The sequence below is a fragment of the Papio anubis genome, chromosome X (genome assembly GCF_008728515.1).
Source record: "Papio anubis isolate 15944 chromosome X, Panubis1.0, whole genome shotgun sequence".
NCBI classification, from domain to species: domain Eukaryota; kingdom Metazoa; phylum Chordata; class Mammalia; order Primates; family Cercopithecidae; genus Papio; species Papio anubis.
In genome coordinates this window covers 94,383,726-94,391,210 of record NC_044996.1, presented here as the reverse complement: position 1 = coordinate 94,391,210, position 7,485 = coordinate 94,383,726, and the positions used below count along the sequence as shown (strand labels likewise).

At 37.2% G+C, this 7,485-nt stretch overlaps 1 pseudogene; it reads left to right on the top strand.

Annotated features, from left to right (window-relative positions):
* Nucleotides 1-520: 520 nt before the first annotated feature.
* On the top strand, nucleotides 521-2,710 carry LOC101026683 (annotated as a pseudogene).
* The last annotated feature ends 4,775 nt before the right edge of the window (nucleotides 2,711-7,485 follow it).

The following is a 7,485-nucleotide window of genomic DNA, read 5'->3' as shown; positions in this document are numbered from 1 at the left end:
ATGACATTTTCAGGCTCCATTTTTAATTCTAATCTCTTGCTGTTTTGCTACATCTTCAGTTACTTTCTCCACAGAAGTCTTAAACTGCTCAAAGTCATCCACAAGGGTTGAAATCAACTTCTTCCAAACTCCTGTTAATGTTAATATTTTGACCTCCTCCAATGAACCATGAATGTTCTTAATGGCATCTAAAACGGTGAATTCTTTCCAGAAGGTTTTCAATTTACTTTGCTCAGACCCATCAGAGGAATCACTATCTATGGTAGCTATATGTGTTTCTTAAATAATAAGACTGAAAGTCAAAATTACTGCTGATCTATGGGCCGCAGAATCATATTGTGTTAGCAGGCATGACAATAACATGAATCCCCTTGTACATCTCCATAGAGCCCTTGCATGACCAGGTGCATTGTCAATGAGCACTAATATTTTGAAAGGAATCTTTTTTTCTGAGCAGAAGTTCTTAACAGTAGGCTTAAAATATTCAGTAAACTATGCTATAAACAGACGTGCTATCATCCAGGCTTTGTTGTTCCACTTATAGAGTACAGGCAAAGTAGATTCTGCATAATTCTCAAGGGCCCTAGGATTTTTGGAATGGAAAATAAGCACTGGCTTCAGCTTGAAGTCACCAGCTGCATTAGCCCCTAATGAAAGAGTCAGCCTGTCCTTTGAAGCTTTGAAGCCAGGCATTGATTCCTCTCCAGCTATGAAAAACCTAGATGACATCTTCCAGTATAAGGCTTTTTGGTTAGGCTTTGGCTTAAGAGAATGTTGTGGCTTCTTTGATCCTCGATCCAGACACTCAAACTTTCTTCATATCAGCAATAAAGCTGTTTTGCTTTTTTATCATTCATATGTTCACTGGAGTGGCACTTTTAATGTTCTTCAATAACTTTTCCTTTGCATTTATTACTTGACTAATTCTTTGATGCCAGAGACCTAGTTTTTGGCCTATCTTGGCTTTTGATATGCCTCCTTCACTAAGCTTAATCATGTCTAGCTTTTGATTTAAAGTAAGAAACATGTGATTCTCTTTCTTCCACTTGAACACTTGGGGGCCACTGTAGGGCTATTCATTGGCTTAATTTTAATATCATTGTGTCTCAGGAAGTAGGGAGTCCTGAGAAGAGGAAGATAGATGGGGAAATGATCAGTTGGAGCACTCAGAATACATACAACATTTATTAAGTTCACTGTCTTATATGGGTACGGTTTATGGTACTCCGAATCAATTACAATAGTAACATCAAGGATCATCATAACTGACATAATAATGAAAAACTTCGAAATATTCCAAGAATCACCAAATTGTGACAGAGACATGAAGTAAGCACATGCTACTGGAAAAATGACACCAATATATTTGCTTGATACAGAGTTCCCACAAACGTTCAATATGTAGAAAACACAGTATCTGTGACATGCAATAAAGTAAAGGGCTATAAAATGAGGTATGTTTGCACACACAAAGATTTTATAACAACTCATGGCATATATTGTGCCATATAAGTGTTAGCTGCTGCTATTATCACTATTATAATATCTGGATTTGACTCATTATTTTTAAATGTGAGTTAGTCTCATTCCTTGGATTGTAAGGTTAAAAAAACTAACAAGAAATGTCAATACTTATTTCATGCTTACTATATGTGAGACACCATTCTAAATACCTTACATGCATTGGTTTAATCTTCATAACAGTGTTATTAACAAACTTAAGGTTTGTTATTTTTCTCATTGTATAAATGAGGAAAGTGAGTTCCAACTCTAGCTATCTTCTTTGTTTAGGCCTCAGGAAAAAGCAATCAATGGAACAGCTACGGAATAAGGTGGGCCTATATGTATTGAACATGTTGTTAATGAACAAGTTAAGAAGAGACTGTGCAAAGCAACATGAGCGATTCCATTGGTTTTAAGAAAAAGTTCAGGTTACAGAGTGGAGAGAGCGAGGAGGCTGCATCTGGCTCCCACTCTCACAGCCACTGCAGTACATTGAGCTCCATAGAGACTGCTCCAGGGCAGGTGAGAGCCAAACAGGCACTGAGTGATTCTGCCTTGCTGAGGAAAAATAATGTAGGCAAAGGAGATCCTAAGAAGCTGAAAGGCAAAATGTCATCACATCATGTGCAATCTTTGTGTAAACTTCCTGGGAGGAGCACAAGAAGCAGCACCCAGATGCTTCAGTCAACTTCTCAGAGTTTCCTAAGAAGTGCTTAGAGAGGTGGAAGACCATGTCTGCTCAAAAGAAATGAAAATTTGAAGACTCAGCAAGGGTGAAGACTCAATGGACATGGCCCATTATGAAAGAGAAATGAAAATCTATATCCCTCCAAAAGCAGAGACCAAAATGAAGTTCAAAGATCCCAATGCACTCAAGAGCCTCCTTTGGCCTTTTTCATGTTCTCTTCTGAGGATTGTCCCAAAATCAAAGAACATCCTGGCCTATCAGTTAGTGATGTTGCAAAAAAACTGGGAGAGATGTGGAATTACACTGCTGAAGATGACAAGCACCCTTATGAAAAGAAGGCTGTGAAGCTGAAGGAAAAATACGAAAAGGATATTGCTGCATTTGGAGGTAAAGGAAAGCCTGATGCTGCAAAAAAGGCAGTCATCAAGGCTGAAAAAAGCAAGAAAAAGAAGGAAGAGGATAAAAAAGAGGAATATGAAAATTAAAAAGGTAATAATGAATAAGTTGGTTCTAGCAGTTTTCTTATTATCTATAAAACATGTAAGTCCCCTGTCCACAACTCACTCCTGTTAAAGGAAAAAATTAAAATATAAGCTGTACATGATTTGTTTTTAAACCTTACAGTGTCCGTGTGTGTGTGTGTGTGTGTGTGTGTGTGTGTGTGTGTGTATAGTTATCCCACTACTGAACGTGTCTTTAGATGGCCACAGACTGCCTGGTATGATATGGGAGTTGTAAATTGGCATGGGAATTTAAAGCAGGTTCTTGTTGGTGCACAGCACAAATTAGTTATATATGGGGATGGTAGTTTTTTCATTTCAGTTGTCTCTGGTACAGCTTATATGAAATAGTTGTCCTGTTAACTGAATACCACTTTAATTGCAAAAAAAAACCTGTAGCAATTTTGTTGACATTATGAATGCTTCTAATACAATTTTTAAAATTAGTATTGTAGTCCTTTTCATAGGTCTGAACTTTTTCTTCTTGAAGGGAAACTAGTCTTTTGCTTTTGCCCATTTTGGATCACATGAATTATTACAGTGTTGATCCTGTCATATAGATAGCTGATAAAATGCTTTTGTCTACACACCCTGCATATCATGATGGGGGTAAATAAAGTTAAATTGAGATAGTTTTCATCTATAACTGAAGCTCAAAAACCTTAATCAGTTGATAAATTTCACATAGCCCACTTATATTTACAAACTGAAGAGGAATCAGTCTACTTATAGCATGGGATTATTAAGATCAAACATTTTGAAAGTCCATCCTTTGAAGCACTAAATAGAAAAGTGCATTCTAATCTTTACATGAGGACTCTATGTTCTTTAATTCCCATTACCATATAACAGCAATTATATTTTGCAGTTCTGACATTAAAGAAGACTTGAGACCGTATCCCCAAAAGGCGTGAGCTTAAAATATAAGACTGCCCTATTACATTTTTACTTGATATTTGTAAAGACTATGAAAATGCTGACTGTAGATGTCTTTTCCCATTTATCTAAATATGAACTGCTCAGGAAACTCAAAACTCTCCATTAAAAGTATTTTTAATTAATTGGATCAGCTTTTAAAATGAAGATGCCATGTTTAAAATAGGTTACATTTTCCTATATTACGGCTTGCCACTTTATAAATCAAATAGGAGGAAAGAAGATACAACCTTTGCGACTCAGTATGAATTATGTGATTTATTTAAATAATTTTTCTTTACAAAACCCAAACTCATTCATTAGTCATATTTATCTGTTTAGCAGTTTAGGGAACAATTTGGAAATTTTGTTTATTTTAATATTATCATTTTCTTAAAGTGCCAGTATGTTAAAATAGCATTCTTGTAATTTTACATGCTTTTGTGATGGAGTGCTATTTTGTTATTAATTTCGACTTGGATTCTTCTCATTTACATTTGTTTGTGTAATTTCAGTAGGGATAATGAACATCTGAGCCCTAGATGATACTAATAAACTACTAATTACAGAGTTAAAAAACAGTTCACCTACATATCTGTAAGTTTATACAAGAGTTCTGGAAGGATACACAATAAATTGGTAACAGAGACTGCCTCTGGACAGTAGGATTTCATATTTTTAGTACTATTGGGATATTTAACTAGGCATATGCATTACTTTTATTATTTTGAAACTAATTTATTTTTTAATGCACCCTTGTTAGGGACCCAAAGCTGGGGCACCGTGCTCAGCTGTGCCCAGATTCTTGATCTGTAGAAACTAAGATAATAAACATTGTTTTAAGCCACTAGGTCTTGGGGTAATTCATTAGGTAGCAATAGACAACTAATACAGATTATGTCTCATCATTGCATGTAGTCATTCCATAGAGTCAGAGACAGTGTACACTTTAGGGAACAATTTTACAACAGATAACAATTGTAAAACAACTCTGTGTCCAGCTACGGGAGGCATAATAGTATCGTGGCTAAGAGCAGGGACTCTGAAGTCAGACCACTGGAACTCAAATTCTGGTTCCAGCCCTTATCAGCTAGATGAACTTGTGCCATCTATGTGACCTCTGGGCTTCAGTTTTACATCTGCAAAACAGAGGTAATAATAAGAGCCACTTTATAAAGTGGCTGCAGGGAATAAACAATATAATACTTGTAAATTATTTAAAATATTACCTGATTAATAAGTATTTGATATATACTGCCTATTATCATTCTTATGAGGATGATAAGAGAAGTTATAATTTTTGGTTTTGGACCACCAGGATAAAAGAAAATAGTAAGGAGTAAGAAATTCATACACAGGGATCCTTCCTAGTAACTCGCTCACTCCTAGTTTATGAGGGGATATAAAAGATGAGAAGACCGCAGTGTGTGTATACTCTAGAAAGAGAAAAAAAAATCCTTATGTTATTGGAGAATGTAAGACCTGTGGTGAATGGAGAAAGGCAGGGAGATGCGGCATATGATGCAAGGGTTCTGCATTCCTGTGGGATAGGAAAATTTGTGAACTGATGTTAAATGTACAGGTCTAGAGAATGTCCATAAGAAGCACAGTCCTTCTTCTCAGCACTGCCCAGCTGTTGACAGACACAATGCATGTGTGTCTATCAAGTGGAAGGATGAGATGAAGTAACAAAAAAAACCATTTCTTCTACCTTGTTACACTGAACTCTTCTCAAAATCAGAGCCTCCTCCTCCTTCATTTCTTCTTTCTTCTTCCTTCTTCTTTTTTATGACAGGGCCTTGCTCTATTACTCACACTGGATTGTAGTGGTGTGATCATAGCTCACTTCGGCCTCAAACTTCTGGGCTCAAGCAATCTCCTCACCTCAGCTTCCAGAATATCTGCGACTACAGGCATGCAATACCACACCCAGATAACATTTAAAAATTATTTTGTAGATATGGGATCATATTCCCCCCAAGGCTGATACATGACCCAGGCTGGGAGAGCCATCTTCTAAGTAAAATAATTCCCCATTTATTGTAATGCTGTCTTGACAAGTCCTACTGCTACTAAGAAGTATACAGGACAGACCTAGGGAACAATGAACACATAGTAACAGCACTGATGGTTTTGTCTCTCCTGATGGTTATGTCTCACGTATTACTTTCAGCCATACCCAGCTTGATATAAAGTGTATATCCTTTTAGTAATATACAATAAAATATGCTATAACCAAAAAAATCAATTATGCCAATACTCACATAGGCCTACTTGTACAGAAACAAGAGACAACAAATGAATTGCTCAACACAAGTGGTTTATCACCCTTCATGGTTCTGTCTACTTTCCCCATGGTCTCAGCCCCGAAGTTTTTGACTACACAATATCCATTCCTAAAAACAAAAAGCAGAAAGTCATATGAACCCTGGGAATCCTAGAGTAAGGTACTTAAGCTGTCAATAGCAAGAGAGACAGAGGCCAAGACAAAGTTCTCACCTGCAATATTTGGTTACACACTCTATGATCCAAATGTGGAAAACTCAACAAATTTTTCCATAAAAGATTCTCTATAACAGGTCATCCTAGACATCTAGAGATGCTTGGCAGTCCCATGCCATCTAATGGTTTTGCCACAGATTCAAAGACAATAGTATCTTCAGTTGGGTTGGTCAATATCTGAATAAAAAAGGGATAAAGGAGAAAGCAGGCTCAATCTGATGCTTATCTCCCATCTCACCTACCTCCCAAGCCTTAGCATTGTGAAGTTCTATCAGACTTAACAGCTGAGGCTCCAGAAGCAGCAGCAAAACGTGGCATGACTCCAGTAAGGTACAGTGTGTAGGTAGTGCTGGAAAATAATCTTGGCAGATATCAGCTGACCTTTTGTCATCTCAATGAAAAGTACTTACTGAGTCTCTTTGTACTTGGTAGCCCATTCCCACACCTGCTCTTGAGATTGATTCTTCCATCTAACAGATATTATTCAAGTATTTAATTCATTGCTGGTGTCTGGAAATCTGTTTGCCCCTGCCTCTCTGACCCCAACTCCCTCCCATCTTGCTTTCTGATATTTTTCCATTGACCCTTCCAGGCCAGGTAAAAGCAGTAGGTTCAAGGTTAGTTTTCTGTTTGCTGAGAGAAAACCACTTGAATACACAAAGATGAGAAAGAGATTTTTAAAAAACCACTGTATTGGGAAAAGTCCACTGTAGGGAGACCATCTACTCCCTTCACATTAACACTAGCAATGAACTCTATTTTCAAATGAAATTGCACATGTGATAGATAGTATTCAATCTGTGTGTGTGGAAAGTGGGACTGTATGTATGCCTATATGCATATAAGTAGATAAACACTCTAGTTTCTAAGGCTGTTTAAAACTTTATAGGATAAAAAATAGCCTATTATCTGGGGAAATCCAGTTATGTCTGTTAAATGAATGAATACAGAAGACATGGAGATATGAATCTTCAGGGCAAGTTGCAGTGGGGCTAATAGAAGAATGCTTCAGGAATGGTGGAGCGAGAAACACCAAAAATCTGCTCCTCAACAAAAACAATGAGAGACCTGGCAAAAATTATCAAAACCAACATTTTATGAACACTAGAATTAATCAAAGGCTTGCAACAATACAATGAGCATTTGTTCAAGAAAAATGGCCGAACCTCTATAAGAACAGTCAGCTTTATGGCATTTTAACTTGTTCTATTCCAATCCCCCTGTCCTTAGCTCTACAGTAGCCTTGAGAACCGATAGCCTGACAACTCCAGTAGTTGTGAAAATCAGTAGGCTAGCAGCCACTGGAGGTGACAGACTAGCTTGGAGGTCTCAAAACAAGTCCCATTCCCAGAAAATTGTCAGTATTTGACCCATCAC